Below are 19,347 nucleotides of genomic sequence, written 5' to 3'. Positions count from 1 at the left end.
TAAGTAGGTATTCAATGGGCTTAACATGCCTCTCAGCAATTTCCTTGGGGTGTCTACTTTCCAAATGGGGTCATTTTGGGGGGGTTTGTACTGCCCTGTCATTTTAGCACCTCAAGAAATGAGATAGGCAGTCATAAACTAAAAGCTGTGTAAATTACAGAAAATGTACTCTAGTTTGTAGATGCTATAACTTTTGCGCAAACTAATAAATATACGCTTATTGACTTTTTTTTTTACCAAAGACGTGGCTGAAAACATTTGGCCTAAATGTATGACTAAAATTGAGTTTATTGGATTTTTCTTATAACAAAAAGTAGAAAATATATTTTTTTATCAAAATTTTCGGCCTTTTTACATTTATATCGCAAAAAATAAAAATCGCAGAGGCAATTAAATACCATCAAAAGAAAGCTCTATTTCTGGGAAAAAAAGGACGCAAATTTCGTTTGGGTACAACATTGCATGACTGCGCAATTAGCAGTTAAAGCAGCGCAGTGCCAAATTGTAAAAAGTCCTCTGGTCTTTAGGCAGCCAAATGGTTCGGGGCTTAAGTGGTTAAAATTAAATTTAAAGGAGGACACAGCAGCACAAGGGACATGTCCTTCTGAAGAAAAAATATAAGCAGATTACATTTCAGCTTTAAAATAATACAAATTTAGCATTAGAGCAATCTAACATTTACAGACAATTTCCTGTTCAGACACTAGATGGCAGAAATCACTGCAACTGCGACGAGTGTTCGGACTGTTGCAGATCATCATATGGACAGGACCCACATTAGCTTTACTGGCCATTGCAGGGTGCCTACAGACTACCAGGTATCTGGGGTGGGGAGGTATCTGCCAATTCCCAAGATAGAAGATGAGAGTCCACTGCAGTATTTATCTAATATTGCCAGTGATGCACATGTGTTTTTCATCCTTTCCTCATTTCCATAAACGAATAAAGGCTCAGCCCTGTTCACAGAACATTTTTCCAAAAAATTGGAACCCCCTTGGTGAAACAGCAAGCGCTCCGGATAGTCATTGTTGCCCCTAAAAAGGACAGAAATTGCCTTATTGTTATAGGAAGCGTCACTTTATATTTTTAAAGTAGATAGTAACCCAACCACTGAAATCCCATTCAGCCCCTTGTTCACACCGGTGCGATTTGATAAATTCAAATCCCATGACAAGTCGCACAAACCGTGTCGTCAATGGAACCATTCAAATTGCGATTCATGCCGCAGCAACTTTGAAAAAGGTTCCTACACTACTTTTTACCAATTTCATTGTGACTTGCATAGACCTCCGTTGTATCAAGTCGCAATGAAATCGGCAGTGCAAATCACACTGATGCGCTGCTTTAAAATCGTCCTGAAGTAGCACAATTTCAAAGCCACACTGGGAGCTCAATATTTATGGTGTTTTATGTAATTACAAAATGTATTTAAATATTTTGTTTTAATTTATCTTTAAATCTGCAGCTTTCCTTAAAATAATACCTGGTGATCCTGCCATGAAGATCCTTCTTCAGGCTCCACCTCCTATAAGGTGACAACGCTGTCTTACTGTCTCCCAATGCGTTGTCACCCTATCCACTATCATCATGCAAAATATTTTTCAGAGTATTCTGTACTGTGTGTATGCTAAGTAAATTGTAAGTGTAACCTGTATTTATTACCCCTCACATTGGTCACAGTACTCCATTAACAATGTCTTCATCTGCTTTACTTTCCAGAAGGACTTCACCATCTTTGTTCAGACATAACCCTGGTCAACATCTACTTGCTGGATTAAGATACTTGCTCAGAGATGATGCAATTATGTACTGGTCCTGGTGCCTGAACAGTTCTTGGCTGTTTACAAATATCATTCAAAGATTAGTCCCTGTTGCAACCTCTCACCTTGCTACAAAGTTGTACTATGATCACCAGAGGAGAGGAGACTAAAACGCTTCCTGCAGACAGATGACATCATCTCAGCCTAGACAAAGTCCTGATCAGAGCTCAAGTCTTGTTTTCAGATATAGGTTAAACTTCATCTTATTTTGAAAGCAGTATGCATTTACTTTATATTGTATAGCACGTAAGTAAAGCATTCGTGTATCTGTAAAGTTACTGAAAAGTCCACATCGAAGTGGTACTCAACAACCCCACCCCCTCTGTTTTTTTTTTTTTCCCCCACTTACCTGTAGTGCAATTCAAAGCACATTCTCACCTGCAGAGCAAATCCAGCATTGTCACCCTGTGATCTGCTATTTGAGTTCAACGCAGCAGGTCCTGCACCACCATCTTGCTTCTCTTCATGTGGCTGCCTCCTCCAGACTCACCTCCGGACACCCCCCTGCCGCTCTGTGCACTAGGTAGTTTATTGTTCTTCCTGGCTTTGTGTCACTGAGTGCCTGTACGATATGCAGGAGTCTTGCATTGCACCCGCGACCTGCAGATTATGGGTGCAATGCTTTGCAGGTGTCTAGTAAAAAAAAAATAATAAATGCACATCGTTTTGCAGGTAATAAATGCAATATTTTTTACCAGCAAAAAGATGCTTTTATTTTATTTTATTTTATTTTTACAAAGGTGAACATATCCTTTAAAGGGGAACTGGGCTTTGAAAGCTGTGCCCAAAAAAGGCAGGGAAAGGGCAAAGCTGGTGTTGCTTGTGGCCTCTCTGCAGCTGATCTTTTCCCCATTATTGATTTTCCATGCCTTTTTCTTCCCTGTCGCTGTGTGAAGGCGGCCATCTTGGTAGAGGCAGGGTTTTGCTTCCTAACATCTGTGAGCCTCTAGAAGGAAGAACAGCGAGCAGTACAGTAGTGACATCACCAAGTGTCACTTCAACCCTCATGAGATTAGTAGTCAGAGCAGTGGTGGCCCATCCATGCTTCTGGACGCATTGATTCCATAGGGGTTTTTATTTTTTTATTTTTTTTTAAGCACGTGATTAGAGTCAGAGGCTCTAATAGGCTTCAAAAAAAGGGAGGGCTTTGGGGCGCAGAGCACTGCCCCCCGATCACACCCACTTGTGTGACAATAGTGAATGAATATTTGCTATTGTCTTCATCATTCTCCTCCCGGCCAATCAGGAAGCCCCTATTGGCCAAGGAGTCTTAACACTCCCTGGCCAATCATGTCTCAGGACACACTTCCTGTTCCTGTGTGGCCAGGAGGAGAATGTCTCCCTGTTTGCTTGCTGGGTTTGTTTGGGTGGGGGGAAGATCGCTGCCATTCGTGCGTGCGCGTGTGTCAGAGGCAACAGTGCCTTGGATCATCTCTCACGGCACATATATAACTATAGAGAACAGGAGTGCCTAGCCACCCTCGCATACCTGAAGTGCGCTGCTATTTTTCATGGGGAATTCAACACAAAAGCTATTTATTTTTTCATGAAAACAAACTGTTTATTGTGGTTGTATAAACTTATAATACAAGTACAAACAAAAGTATGATTACAATGCTATAGATACAGAAGATCACAATGTCATACCATAGATGTCATAGTGTTGTTTGAACAAATGTGTCATGTGTAAAAGACTCAGCTGTAAGGCGTTGTTATACGCATATCACAATAAAGTTACATTTGTCCTGGTTCTATTAACCAAGTTAAAAACGACACAAGCCACAGTAAAAAAAAAAAAGCATATTGGACTACACCAGATGGGGGTTGAAGGAACAACTACAGTGTCTTGCAAAAGTATTAAACCCCCTTGGTTTTTTACCTATTTTGTTACATTATAGCCTTTGGTTCAATGTTTTTTTTATTCAATTATATGTGATGGATCAGAACACAATTGTCTAAGTTGGTGAAGTAAAATTAGAAAAATATATACATAAACTATTTTTCAGAAATAGAAAAAATAATTGGCATGTGCGGATGTATTCACCCCCTTTGTTATGAAGCCCATGAAAAGCTCTGGTGCAACCAATTACCTTCAGAAGTCACATAATTAGTGAAATGATGTCCACCTGTGTGCAATCTAAGTGCCACATGGTCTGTCATTACATATACACACCTTTTTGAAAGGCCCCAGAGGCTGCAACACCTAAGCAAGAGGCACCAAACCAAACACTGCCATGAAGACCAAGGAACTCTCCAAACAAGTAAGGGACAATGTTGAGAAGTACAAGTCAGGGTTAAGTTATAAAAAAAAAATATCCAAATCTTTGATGATCCCTAGGAGCACCATCAAATCTATGATAACCAAATGGAGAGAACATGGCACAACAGCAAACCTGCCAAGAGACGGCTGCACACCAAAACTCACGGACCGGGCAAGGAGAGCAATGATCCGAGAGGTGGCACAGAGACTTAAGGTAACCCTGGAGGAGCTGCAGAGTTCCACAGCAGAGACTGGAGTATCTGTACATAGGACGACAATAAGCCATACGCTCCATAGAGTTGGGCTTTATGGCAGAATGGCCAGAAGGGATATTACATACAGGGATATTCTTGAGCAAAACCTGTACCACTCTGTGTGTGATTTGAGGCTTGGACAGAGGTTCACCTTCCAGCAGGACAATGACCCCAAACACACTGCTAAAGCAACACTTGAGTGGTTTAGGGGAAACATGTAAATGTGTCGAAATAGCCTAGTCAAAGCCCAGACCTCAATCCAATAAAAAAATCTGTGGTCAGACTTAAAGATTGCTGTTGACAAGCACAAACCATCCAACTTGAAAGAGCTAGAGTAGTTTTGCAAGGAGGAAAGGGCAAAAATCACAGTGGTAAGATGTGGCAAGCTCATAGAGACTTATCCAAAGCGACTTGGAGCTGTGATAGCTGCAAAAGGTGGCTCTACAAAGCATTGACTTTAGGGGGGTGAATAGTTATGCACACTGACTTTTTCTGTTATTTTGTCCTATTTGTTGATTGCTTCACAATAAAAAAAAACATCTTCAAAGTTGTGGGCATGTTCTGTAAATTAAATGATGAAAATCCTCATATAATCCATGTTAATTCCAGGTTGTGAGGCAACAAAACATGAAAAATGCCAAGGGGGGGGGGGGGGGGTGAATACTTTTGCAAGGCACTGTACCTCAGGTATATAAAACAAGGACCCCTGAGGAAGTCACATGATCGTGATGATACGTGTGGGAGGAGTCGGTTGACAGAGTACTGTGCTTGTGGAACATACTGGAGTTGCTGCCCCGTCGGATGATATTTTAATCACTTGCCGACCGCCGCACACCGATGTACGTCCAAAGTTTGGCGGCGGATATCGTTGTTATGTCTCCATGACACTGCTGGGCGGAAGCGACTTCAAAACGTCACTTCCCCCCATGCGTCTTAAAGGCACATTTTTTTTAATGTAATTTTTTTTAAATGACTTTTTTTTTTTTTTTTTATATTGCATTTTAGTGTAAATATGAGATCTGAGGTCTTTTTGACCCCAGATCTCATATTTAAGAGGACCTGTCATGCTTTTTTCTATTACAAGGGATGTTTACATTTCTTGTAATAGGAATAAAAGTGACACATTTTTTTAAGCAGTGTAAAAATAAATAAAATAATGTAAAATAAATAATAAAAAGTAAAAAAAAAATTTTAAACCCCCCCCCCCCGTCCCGACGCGCTCGCACGCAGAAGCGAATGCATACATGAGTAGCGCCCGCATATGAAAACGGTGGTCAAACCACACATGTGAGGTATCGCCGCAATCGTTAGAGCAAGAGCAATAATTCTAGCCCTAGACCTCCTCTGTAACGCAAAACATGCAACCTGTAGAATTTTTTAAACGTCGCCTATGGAGATTTTTGAGGGTAAAAGTTTGTCGCCATTCTACGAGCGGGCACAATTTTGAAGCATGACATGTTGGGTATCAATTTACTCGGCGTAACATTATCTTTCACAATATAAAAAAAATTGGGCTAACTTTACTGTTGTCTTATTTTTTTATTCAAAAAAGTGAATTTTTTCCAAATTTTTACCAAAAAAAGCGCGCTTGTAAGACCGCAAATATGGTGTGAAAAAAAGTATTGCAATGACTGACATTTTATTCTCTAGGGTGTTAGAAAAAAAAACAATATATAATGTTTGAGGGTTAAAGCACCCTGTTTCAAGTTTTAATGTACAGTATCTCACAAAAGTCAGTACACCCTTCACATTTTTGTAAATATTTTTTTATAACTTTTCATGTGACAACACTGAAGAAATGACACTTTGCTACAATGTAAAGTAGTGAGTGTACAGCTTGTATAACAGTGTAAATATGCTGTCCCCTCAAAATAACTCAACACACAGCCATTAATGTCTAAATCGCTGGCAACAAAAGTGAGTACATCCCTAAGAAATGTCCAAATTGGGCCCAAAGTGTCAACATTTTGTGTGGCCACCATTATTTTCCAGCATTGCCTTAACCCTCTTGGGCATGGAGTTCACCAGAGCTTCACAGGTTGCCACTGGAGTCCTCTTCCACTCCTCCATGACGACTTCACGGAGCTGGTGGATGTTAGGGACCTTGCGCTCCTCCACCTGCCGTTTAAGGATGCCCCACAGATGCTCAATAGGGTTTAGGTCTGGGGAAATGGTTGGCCAGTTCATCACCTTTACCCTCAGCAAGGCAGTGGTCATGTTGGAGGTGTGTTTGTGGTCCTTATCATGTTGGAATACTGCCCTGGGGCCCAGTCTCCGAAGGGAGGGGATCATGCTCTGCTTCAGTATGTCACAGTACATGTTGGCATTCATGGTTCCCTCCGTGAACTGTAGCTCCCCAGTACCAGCAGCACTCATGCAGCCCCAGACCATGACACTCCCACCACCATGCTTGACTGTAGGCAAGACACACTTGTCGTTGTACTGCTCACCTGGTTGCCACCACACACACTTGACACCATCTGAACTAAATAAGTTTATCTTGGTCTCATCAGACCACAGGATATGGTTCCAGTAATCCATGTCCTTAGTCTGCTTGTCTTCAGCAAACTGTTTGCGGGCTTTCTTGTGCATCATCTTTAGAAGAGGTTTTCTTCTGGGACGACAGCCATGCAGATCAAATTGATGCAGTGTGGGATGTATAGTCTGAGCACTGACAGGCTGACCCCCCCCCCCCCCCCTTCAACCTCTGCAGCAATGCTGGCAGCACTCATATGTCTAGTTCCCAAAGACAACCTCTGGATATGACGCTGAGCACGTGCACTCAACTTCTTCGGTCGACCATGGCGAGGCCTATTCTGAGTGGAACCTGTCTTGGCAATCCTCAGAGAGTTCTTTGAAATGAGGTGCCATGTTGAACTTCCACTGACCAGTATGAGAGAGTGAGAGGGATAACACCAAATGTAACACACCTGCTCCCCATTCACACCAACCTTGTAACACTAACGAGTCACACTGGGGAAGGAAAATGGCTAATTGGGCCCAAATTGGACATTTTCACTTAGGGGTGTACTCACTTTTGTTGCCAGCGGTTTAGACATTAATGGCTGTATGTTGAGTTATATTGAGGGGACAGCAAACCTACACTGTTATACAAGCTGTACACTCACTACTTTACATTGTAGCAAAGTGTCATTTCTTCAGTGTTGTCACATGAAAAGATATAATAAAATATTTACAAAAATGTGAGGGGTGTACTCACTTTTGTGAGATACTGTAAGTGGATATTATGCAATAAATGTGAAACCTTTATATACTACACAATGGGAGTGTATCTATTATACTGAGGGGACGTGGAGAAAAGGAAGTCCAGACAAAGCCAGCTCAGTGAGGAGAGTGGAAGGAGATTGAAAACATCCGAGGAGCCTGGAATTAACTCCAGCAGGGGAAGGCGATTTTAGACTTGGAAACAGGTCCAAACTGGAGGTGAGCACAATGATGAAAGGTGGTGGGAGTCACTGAACAATTGTATTAACTGAAATCCACAAGGGTGAAGGTGAAAAAAACTGCGGGATATGAGATGCACATTCAAAGGGAGAAATATTTAGTCATATTTATCAGGGACTGTCACATTTGTTTTATTTTATTGTACATGAGAAAGTTTGTCACTGAATAATGAAAGCAGTTTTGTGGTTTGAAAGTGAGGTTTTAGTTTAAAAACAATAATTTGATTGCATACGGATAGGTGCAGCCATTATTTTTAATTTTACCTCGGGTATATCCATAAGAAAAACAGAAATGGAAGGCGCGCACAGCTAGTGCATTACCAAAGATAATTTCATAATAAAAATGTTTTATATAAAAGTGGGTACTCACAAAATGCAACTGACAAAAGGCCATAAAAACAATGCATGGACAGCTGTACCCCGTGTTCTGTGCATGTCCATGCATTGTTTTTATGGCCTTTTGTCAGTTGCATTTTGTGAGTACCCACTTTTATATAAAACATTTTTATTATTAAATTATCTTTGGTAATGCACTAGGTGTGCGCGCCTTCCATTTCTGTTTTTCTTGTTCCTTTCAGATTACCCCATCTGAGGAAGGCAGCATCCACGCAGTTTTGGATACCATATATACCTTTCACACCACCATTTTATCTATCTGTTACTCCACACCTTGGAAGACCAATTAGTGCTGGAAGTGACTGTGTTTCAGGTATATCCATGCCCACATTGTCTCACTTTATGTAGCCTCATGGGCTATCATTACCACACCCTAAATGTAAGGCAGCATCAGCACCTCAAAATAGGTAGTATATAAAGATAGCTTGGGTTATATAACTGTAGAAAGTATATATTAGCTCCATCTTGTGTAGGGAAAAACAGGAATTATAGCTCCAGAGCCACATATGAAAAGCATTGATGTAGCCATTTGTCCCATATTTTATGAAATTTAGCTGGGCAGCCCTTATGGGTGTAAAGACATTTTTTATGTGGAACATTAGCATTAATGTCTGCTATCCATTGCTCCACTGTTGGAGGCAATGCTGACATTTACTTTTTAGGAATTGTAACCTTTGTTGGGGGGGGGGGGGGGGGCGTTTATGAGAAATGGCCCTCCCCAACCAGGATATTGCACTAATTGGGAACAGATGAACTACTGCAATTAGCATATATCAATACCCATAGGTACACACCAGTATGCCAATAATAAGAGCTTTATGTGACAAAAGGTTATTCGTACATACATCCAATGTACAATCAGGTGATACCAGCAAAGGGCCTGACAGGTGTCCTGGTGGAATTGGGACCCCATACAAATAAATTTTGGATGGCACTTCAAGCTCTTGTAGGTCCCTATATGCTGACAACTGATGGGAATGAAGGAAGGGAAAGAGCTTGTCTCAGCTCCAAAGAAGTCAATAAGGAAGGAAAAGAAATCCAAAGAGCGGCACATCACACAAAACCCTCATGTAAAGAGTAGAAGAAGCCTCAGCCTAGACTCTGTCCGGGCCAGGCCCCCCCCCCCCCCGCCCATGTGGCTTAGTCATGGGAAATAATATGAGCTTATGTAGTAAAAGGTTAGTAGTACACACATCCAATGTACAAACAGGTGTCCTGGTGAAATTGGGACCCCATGCAAAGAAATTTAGGATGGCACTTCAGGCTCTAGTAGTAGGTCCTTATATGCTGACAACCGCTGGGAGTGTTGGGAGTCCTGGTATATATGGTTATTCATGGAGATATCTCCAGGTGAATGTTTTAGCAAAGTCCAGTTGCAGGGGGCCCTGAGGATGATCACAATGGGGTGTCTGCCTTGGTGTGAACACCTGAAGACAGAATCTGTGATGATGGGGAGATCCTTCGACTAGACTTTAACATAGCTTCTCACAAGCAGAAATCATGGTCATGGTGTGACACTGGAACTCAGAGTAAGCCTATCTACTCTGCTTCTTAGTCCCTAGTAACTTCTAATCTGCCATGCACCCGGACCTCTAACTACCTGTGGGACATTGGATGCCTAACCCAGCTCTAGCCTATGCTGGTCATTAGTGAGCTCAAACTTGCTACAGAATCCCAGACCAGAAGGGACATTGTTACCTAAAATAACAGGAGCTGTATATAAACTCTTTTGCAAGTTCACCTAACAACAGAGCAAGGTGACCTCTACAAACACATACCTGGTATCACAGATTTAGGTATCTGGTGTAGTGCATGTAAAACAACAACAAGGGGGAAGATATACTTCTGACACCAGTCTTTTTATTTATATATATATATATATATATATATATATATATATATATATATATATGTATATATATATACATACACACACCCAGAAGCTATGAGCAACAAGAGTAAACTATTAAAATAGGAACACTTGGTTATTAATCCATGCTTTTGGTTGGATTAGCAACAGTTCTTCCATGGGGACATGTGGTCTCAGCTCCTTTCTCCCCCTTTCTCTTTCCTCTTCCTTCCTCTGGGGTTTCTAATCCAGCCACACAGAGACAGGAAGTGATGTACATACAGTAAAAACTTCAGTTACATTAGTCAACACAGCCCCTTACAGATACAGACAGTAGTGGACAGCAGAGTACTACACAATCATCTTTCTTGTTGAAAGCAATCTCTCCTTGAGAGGTCCTATCACAACTACTGAGTTTTGAATTTCCCATTATACCCAAGAGACAGTTTTTGGTCAAGGGAAGCGGATAACCCCACGTTTATTATGTAAAAATGTAACTACTTGTTTCCAGTATGCCTGGATGATTGGACATTCCTAAAGCATATACCACAATGTACCTGTGGTTCCCTGATATCTTGGACATGTGGATTACGAGAGGGGTGATATTTACAAATATATGTAAAAAAAGGGTCATGCACTCTTATATTTTGCAATCTACGTGAATGGGCTGCCCTACTGCAGCACACGGTAACCTGCATAAAAATGTGCAGCAAATCACAGCACTGATGTAAACTAGGCCTTACGATGTTTGTGTAAAATATTACCAATTTAGCTCAGGTGTTCTGTTCCATTTTGGAGGTCTGCAGTAAATTCCTGCCAATGCCTCTAGAAGCTTGTGTCCATGTGTTTTGTTTTTTTTTGCCCTCCATTTCCCCTAGGTTCCCAATTACAATAATGCAGCCTTGCGCAGCTGCCTCTCGAAGTGTGCGTGGAATTGGCACATGTGCCACGCTGGAGTGGTAATAAATGAGTAAACTCAGCGAGTGTGAAGGATGAGCCTGGCATGATATTAGCATCAGCAGCACTGCAAGACTCCCAAGATATCCGTCTAGCTGCTGTGACAAGATCAATGTTCCCAGCTCCATAAGTAGGACATTGATTCCAGCGAGAGAGAGGTATTTTTATATAATGGGTCAACTTTCTAGTTCAAAAAGGATTACATAGGAATATACACAATATCCTGCAATGTGTATTCTTTCCACAATCAACATGTGAATTGACCTCGATTTGATCCAAGAAACAGGGTCAGCCCATCTGCGAGCTGCCGCTGGAACATCAGAATGGCATTTAGGGAAGCTGGCCATTTTAATTTCTGTAATAAAACTTTGTGATTACTAATTTAATTAGTCAAAGGGTTAGGTATGTACGTGGGTGTCTGAAATTATGCTAATATCAACTCCACAGCTGCCACGAGTAGCCAATCACATTAGTATTATTAACCCCAACAACATAATCCCTGTATTCTAGTATTAGCCCCGGTTCACACTTAAAGCGGTTGTATTCAACTCGCACATTTTCACCTACATTTTACCTGTAATAAGGCTTACCTGTAGGTAATATGAATATCTCCTAAACATGTACAGTTTAGGAGATAGTCACCTTGCATGCAGTCGCTGATGTCAGCAGTGCATGCGCTCTGAAGGTCTGGCGGATGCTGCCGGCAAATCAGAGCTCCTTGGCGGAACAGAGGACTCCTGTGCATGCACGGAAGTGACGTCATCGCAGCTCTGGCACTGAATAAACGCAGAGGCAACATGTCAGCTCCCACAGCGGTGACCGGGAGGCGGTGCGGGCACTTCGTTCTAATGTAAGTATTTCATAATGTAAGAAGGGTCACTGGTTCAATTCCCAACCACGACACTACCTGCCTGGAGTTTGCATGTTCTCCCTGTGCCTGCGTGGGTTTCCTCCGGGTACTCCGGTTTCCTTCCACACTCCAAAGACATGCTGGTAGGTTAATTGGATCTTGTCTAAATTGTCCCTAGTATGTGAGTTAGAGACCTTAGATTGTAAGCTCCTTGAGGGTAGGGACTGATGTGAATGTACAACATATATGTAAAGCGCTGCGTAAATTGACGGCGCTATACAAGTTCCTGAAATAAATAAAATAATGAGCTAGTATGCGATGCAAACTAGCTCATTATGCCTTTGCCTTGCAGGTTTTTTTTTTTTTTTGGTCAGGGTATATAACCGCTTTAAGCTAATTCAATGCGGATCAGATGCGATCTGAAAAGCATAAACCCGCACAATATTTAAAAAAAAGCATTATCTTTAATGCAGGCTGTTTACATACAGTATATGCGTTGCAAATTTATGATAAAAATTATAGACTCTTCATTTCTTTGTAAGTGGGCAAACGTACAAAGTCTGCAGAGGATCAAATAATTATTTTCCCCACTTTAGCTAGGAGCACTCCAGCTGAAGGTTAGGTTCACATGTGTGCAGGTGCAGAACTGCGTGTAAATTGCATGCTTTAAGCACCCGCAGAAAAAATGTGCTCCTTTTAGCAGACTCACAGGGGTGCCTTTAATTCTTAAGGGCACCCGTCGCACCAAAAACCACATTGTGTTTACCTGTGCTAGGAAACACATAGCACTATGCGGTTTCCATGTGGCTGCGATTTTAGAAAAGGTACAGAGACTTTTTTTTCCTGTGTTAGCAGCAGGGAAAGCAGCCCATTCAAATGAATGGGCTGCTATGCCCATGCGGATGCAGCCACAGGGAAACCACAATAGTGCAAATCTAGCCTAAGGGCGGGTCCCTCAAAAATTTAATTAATAAACTCTATAGCAAGGGATGCAGTTGCTGGGATCTCTGGCATTGAGACTTTGCCATTAAATGTGTTGAGACTTTGCCTTTAAATGTATTAGTGGGATGTCCCCCCCCCCATGAAGCTCTTCCAAGGACACAGATATGAATTCATTATTATTCATTCTCCAGTGCTATCCCCTGCAGCAATTCCTTTCCACCACTAGATGTCCTCAGTCTTCTGGGTTGAATGACACACAGCCTCACTCAGCCCAAAATGGCTACATGGACCCGCCCCCTAATGTGGCCTCATCATGGCTCCCTGGATTCACCTACAAAGATTCAGGGAGCAGTGCTGATGTCATCACACTAAAGTGCTAAAATTAATTTATACATACCATATTTTGAGATATGTAAGCTATGTAGAACAAACAGGCCTCTAAACTAGGGTGTAGAAGCATAGTAAGAGTGTGATCCTGAAGCCAATGTTCTTTAGCTTCTTCCCTTTCTGCTTCTTGCATCACCAATCACATTGAAACATCCAAGGAATGTTGAATTTGACTGGTAGCTGTGAGAACATTCTTAGTACATCATGCTTTCTGCGTGAGACAGCAATAAGGTCTCATGAGCACTTGGCTGTTAGGTAGGGTTGCCACCTTTTCTTTAAGTCAAACCCGAACACTTTAGAAGCACACATCAATTTTTTTTTATAGTATAAACTATACATATATTTTGCAATTAAATAACATTTCTAATCATATGAAGTTAATTACAAGAGTCCCCCTTTACATCCGAGTCCACAGAGTTCCCCCTTTACATCCGAGTCCACAGAGTTCCCCCTTTACATCCGAGTCCACAGAGTTCCCCCTTTACATCCGAGTCCACAGAGTTCCCCCTTTACATCCGAGTCCACAGAGTTCCCCCTTTACATCCGAGTCCACAGAGTTCCCCCTTTACATCCGAGTCCACAGAGTTCCCCCTTTACATCCGAGTCCACAGAGTTCCCCCTTTACATCCGAGTCCACAGAGTTCCCTCTTTATATCCGAGTCCACAGAGTTCCCTCTTTATATCCGAGTCCACAGAGTTCCCCCTTTACATCCGAGTCCACAGAGTTCCCTCTTTATATCCGAGTCCACAGAGTTCCCCCTTTACATCCGAGTCCACAGAGTTCCCTCTTTATATCCGAGTCCACAGAGTTCCCCCTTTACATCCGAGTCCACAGAGTTCCCTCTTTATATCCGAGTCCACAGAGTTCCCCCTTTACATCCGAGTCCACAGAGTTCCCCCTTTACATCCGAGTCCACAGAGTTCCCCCTTTACATCCGAGTCCACAGAGTTCCCCCTTTACATCCGAGTCCACAGAGTTCCCCCTTTACATCCGAGTCCACAGAGTTCCCCCTTTACATCCGAGTCCACAGAGTTCCCCCTTTACATCCGAGTCCACAGAGTTCCCTCTTTATATCCGAGTCCACAGAGTTCCCCCTTTACATCCGAGTCCACAGAGTTCCCCCTTTACATCCGAGTCCACAGAGTTCCCTCTTTATATCCGAGTCCATAGAGTTCCCCCTTTACATCCGAGTCCACAGAGTTCCCCCTTTACATCCGAGTCCACAGAGTTCCCCCTTTACATCCGAGTCCACAGAGTTCCCCCTTTACATCCGAGTCCACAGAGTTCCCCCTTTACATCCGAGTCCACAGAGTTCCCCCTTTACATCCGAGTCCACAGAGTTCCCCCTTTACATCCGAGTCCACAGAGTTCCCCCTTTACATCCGAGTCCACAGAGTTCCCCCTTTACATCCGAGTCCACAGAGTTCCCCCTTTACATCCGAGTCCACAGAGTTCCCCCTTTACATCCGAGTCCACAGAGTTCCCCCTTTACATCCGAGTCCACAGAGTTCCCTCTTTATATCCGAGTCCACAGAGTTCCCCCTTTACATGCCGAATCCACAGAGTTCCCCCTTTACAGCCGAGTCCTGTGATATAAGGGGTGCTCTGAGAACCCTGATTTACCTTAGTGTACTCACTCAGAGGCAGGAAAGAGAAGGGGGGAGACGTCAGTCACAGACAGGGATGGATGGTGAGCTCACTCACCCCTTGGCAGTCAGCACCTCTCATCTACAGCTAGTGCATCCACGAGCAGTGGCGTTTTGGCTGAAAATATGCTTGATGCATCTTAATGATCTAAAGGCACATTAATGCTAAGCGCGTTTAGCACTTGAGCATTAATTCATGGTAATGCCCAGAATAAATTATTATTCTAGCCAATTAAATGAATTAATGTCCAAGTGCTTGATGTGCCTACATGCATTACATGTGTTTACAAGCGTCAAGCTTTATTTCTGTCAAAATGCTGCTGGCAAGAAGAAAGCAATCTAGGAGAGTTAACAAAACATCCTGTGTGCATGAGGCCTAAGACCTGGTTCACACCTATGCATTTTTTTGGTGCATTTTCCGATTTGCAGAAACACACTACAGTCCATTTAACATGGTTTCCTATGGGTCATGTTCACATCTGTGCATTTTATGGAAAGGGCCAGGGACTTTTTTATGGTTTTTGGTTCCATAGACTTCAATGAATCAAAAACGTGTATTGAAAAATGCAACTGGAACATGCAAACTGCAACCTGCATAGATGTGAATCAGGCTCTAAGGTGTCCCAGCATCACCAGCAGGTGTGTTCCAGGATCAATACCGACAAAATAGGAGTGGTCTGTGCAGTATAGCAATTGGATGAATAACACAACCACGGAGCATAAGAATGGAGTACAGGAGTACAGCATATACTACTTTCATGCACCTCGAGGTTTCATTTTCACTTTTAGTTTTCAAACTAAAGGCACAGAGCACCTGGAGGAAACTCATGCAGAACATACAGAGGGTATAGAAAATAATCACCCCCCTTTAAAATAGTCACATTTTGTTGCTTTGCAGCCTGAAATGAAGACAGACACCATTTATGTTTTATCCAGCTGTATTTACTCAGTGCAAGTTATAACATGCAAGTGAAAAATATAACACCAACATGTCAGAATTTTTTTTTGAATTCAAAAACAGAATCACAGAGTTGGATTTTGATTTAATTACAGCCTTTAGTCTGTTGGGATATGTCTCTACTAACTTTGCACATCTAGACTTTGCAATATTTGCTCACTCTTCTTTGCAGAACTGATCAAGTTCAGTTAAATTTGATGGTGACCGTTTGTGGACTGCAGTCTTCAACTAATTCCACAGATTTTCAATTGGGTTTAAGTCTGCACTCCGACTAGGCCATGCAAGGACAGTCACCTTTTTCTCCTCCAACCACTGTGTGGTAATTTTTGCTTTGTGCTTTGGGTCATTGTCATGTTGGAAGGTAAACATTCTTCCCATTGACAAATTTCTGGCAGAGGGCTGCAGATTATCCTCAAGAATTTGACGGTATTTTGCCTCATCCATTTTCCTTCTATCCTGATAAGTGCTCCAGTCCCTGCTGCATAAAAACACCCCCATATCAGGATATTACCACCTCCATGCTTTACTGTAGTAATGGTGTTATTTGGATGGTGAGCTCTATTGGATTTCCGCCAGACATTTTGTGTTGATTCCAAAGAATTACATTTAGTCTCATCTGACCATAACACCTTTTTCTGTGTGTCCTCAGAATCTTCAAGGTGCATTTTGGCAAAGTTCAGTCATAACTGCATGTGGCCTTTCTTGAGGAGTGGCTTGTTTCTTTAGCTCCAGGAAAGCTCTTTTCATGCTGAGCTATTTAAAATGACCACAGCTGATCACAGTTCAAAGTCAAATGGCTTTGTGTGCCATTGAGAAGGTGATTAGCTACACCTGATTGAGTTTACAAGTCATTTTTGAGAGGGGGTGATCCTTTTTCCAACTCAGTGATTTTTAATTTTTTTTTCTCACATGTTGGTGTTATATCTTTCACTTGGATGTTTTAAGTTGCACTTAGTAAATACAGCTGGATAAAATAAAAACTGTCTGTCTTAATTTCAGGCTGCAAAGTAACAAAATTTTATTATTTTTAAAGGGGGTGATTCTTTTCGATACCCACTGTATAAACTGCATACAAACAGGTATCTGCTTGAGGTGCATACAAATAGCATATCCTGTATGCTCAGTAGTTACATTTTTTATCCAGGTTTTGCTATATTGCACAGGCCACCCCTCTTTTGTCTGTAATGATCTTGGAACACACCTGCTGGTGATGCTTGAAACCATATAATTGCTGTTTTTAAACCAAAGTTACAGAGCATCTGGAGGAAACGTATAAACTAGATACAAGCATGTAGGTGGGGTGCAGTGTGGTGCGGCACCGATAATTCACACAGTCAGTTGCAATGAAAAATGTTTGCAACTTTGTTGCTGTGAAATATCACAGCAACAATTCATCATAAACCCGATGGGAAAGCGGCCCAACCAGGTGGACTCACAGTTTCCAGTAACGTGAAGAAAGCAGGTATCACCTGAATTGACAGCGTCTGTAAGAGATCAGAATATGGCCTGGCCATATTGAGACCCTACGCTTTCTCTCTTCATCAGGAACCTTTACCTTACCGTTAGTACTGTCCCTAAAAGGCAAGGTAACTGTCCCTACTCTACCAACTCACAAAATGCACACCTTAAATAGGCTCTTCCTGACCCAAGATGGCTGCTTGAGTCACGTGGGGTGGCAGCATCCAATAGGATAGCGTCCCCAGTGATCAGGAAACCATAGAGGAACCTCGTTCCTCTTGACTTCCTCTCCAACAACAAGGCTGCTGTGAAAGAGCACCACCTGCAGTTGCCTACAAACAGGTATAGTGCCTAAATATTTATTTTTATTATTATTTTATTTATTTAATATGTATAAAGCAATCACTAAAATTTCATATTAGCTTTGCCACTGAAATATCAAATTAAGTGTAATTTTCATTTTTTTTTTAAAATTGGCATTTCTTTTAAATAAGACCTGGTGATCTTGCCATGAAGGTCCTTGTTCAGGCTCTTCTTGTTATAGGGTTATAGCACTCTGCCCCCATCTCCCTATTATGCACCTATATTGTCACCATGTTACATGTGGAAACAAGTAGGCATGTGCAATTCGTTTCGTTCCAAATTAGTTTTTTAACGAATTTCGACAAATTCGTTAATTCGGGAATATCCGAATTTACGAAAACCCGTTTAACGAATTTTTTCCGAATATTCGTAAATTCGATAAAATTGGACATTCGTAAATTCGGGCATTCGTACATTCGTACATTAGTAAATTAGTGAATTCGTAAATTTATAAATTCGGAAATCTGAAATAATAGTTAACTAATAATAACTTAACTATTAGTAAATTACTAGTAACTTTTAAATTATAGGTATTGTAATTTCCTTTCAAATTTGGCTGTTAGTGAACGTAACACATACAAATTTATCCGAAGTTAGAGCCCTTTCACACTGCGCCTGCAAACCGACCCGAAAGTGCCGCTGCTTTCATTCCAGTGTGAAAGCGATGCGCTGGCAGGACGGGAAAAAAAGTCCTGCCAGCAGCATCTTCGGAGCGGTGAAGGAGCGGAATGTATACCGCTCCTTTACCGCTCCTGCCCATTGAAATCAATGGGACGGCGCGGCTATACTGCCAGCAAAGCATGCAGAGGCGCTTTGTGGTGGTATTTAACCCTTTCTCGGCCGCTAGCGGGGGGGTAAAACCGCCCCCGCTAGCGGCCGCATACCGACGGTAAAACGCCGCTAATAATAGCGGCGTTTTACCGCCGACGTCGCCCCAGTGTGAAAGGGCTCTAATGAATGATCCGAAAAAACAGAATGGAACGTAATGAATTAATAATAATAAATAACAATAATAATAATAACAACATTTTATTATTAATTTGTTACGTTCCATTTGTTTAGATGCAGCATTCATTTTGGATAATTCGTAACTTCGGATAAATTCGTATTTGTTACGTTCACTGACAGTCAAATTTGAAAGGAAATTACAATACCTATAATTTAATAGTTAGTTACTATTTCAGATTTCAGATTTTTGAATTTTCGGGTTTTTGGATTTTCAAACTTCGAATTTACAAATTTCCGAATTTTCTAATTTACAAATGTACAATTTTACGAATTTACGAATGTACAAATGTAAAAATGTACGAATGTACGAATGTTCGAATTAACGCATTTACGAATGAACGAATTTACGAATCGCGATCATAACGAATGACCCGAAAAATGAAAAAAAAATAATAAACGAATGAAACGAAAACGAAAATTAACAAATTTTTTGGCTGTGCACATGTCTAGAAACAAGACCCCCTGTCACGCATCCATCACTGAAGGGCATATAATCAGGAAGTGGTTGCAAAGAATTTGCAGGAGATCAACAGCCGTTGAGATGCAACAAAAAATGGAAAAAAAATAAAAACAGATCTTTTATTTATGAAACACGTTGCTTTAGCATACCACTTAACTGCATCAAGCTGCATGGAATAATGCCTTCACTGCTCATTTCAAATCCAGGTGGACTGCAGTCTGATCTACAAAGGCAGGTCTATATTTTATCTCATGAAATAAATGTATTAAATCAT

General features: G+C 41.6%; 1 long non-coding RNA gene across 2 annotated transcripts in view; it reads left to right on the top strand.

Moving 5' to 3' along the window:
* LOC141145411 (uncharacterized) overlaps positions 1-4,881 on the top strand; it is a 65,226-nt gene extending 60,345 nt beyond the window's left edge. For both annotated transcript variants that reach the window (XR_012244555.1, XR_012244556.1), the window contains exon 7: positions 1,720-4,881. This is a non-coding gene — a long non-coding RNA (uncharacterized lncRNA). The remainder of the gene's footprint in view (positions 1-1,719) is intronic.
* The last annotated feature ends 14,466 nt before the right edge of the window (positions 4,882-19,347 follow it).

Source organism: Aquarana catesbeiana, linkage group LG05, assembly GCF_042186555.1.
Source record: "Aquarana catesbeiana isolate 2022-GZ linkage group LG05, ASM4218655v1, whole genome shotgun sequence".
Taxonomy (NCBI): domain Eukaryota; kingdom Metazoa; phylum Chordata; class Amphibia; order Anura; family Ranidae; genus Aquarana; species Aquarana catesbeiana.
This window is presented reverse-complemented; position numbering and strand designations above follow the sequence as displayed.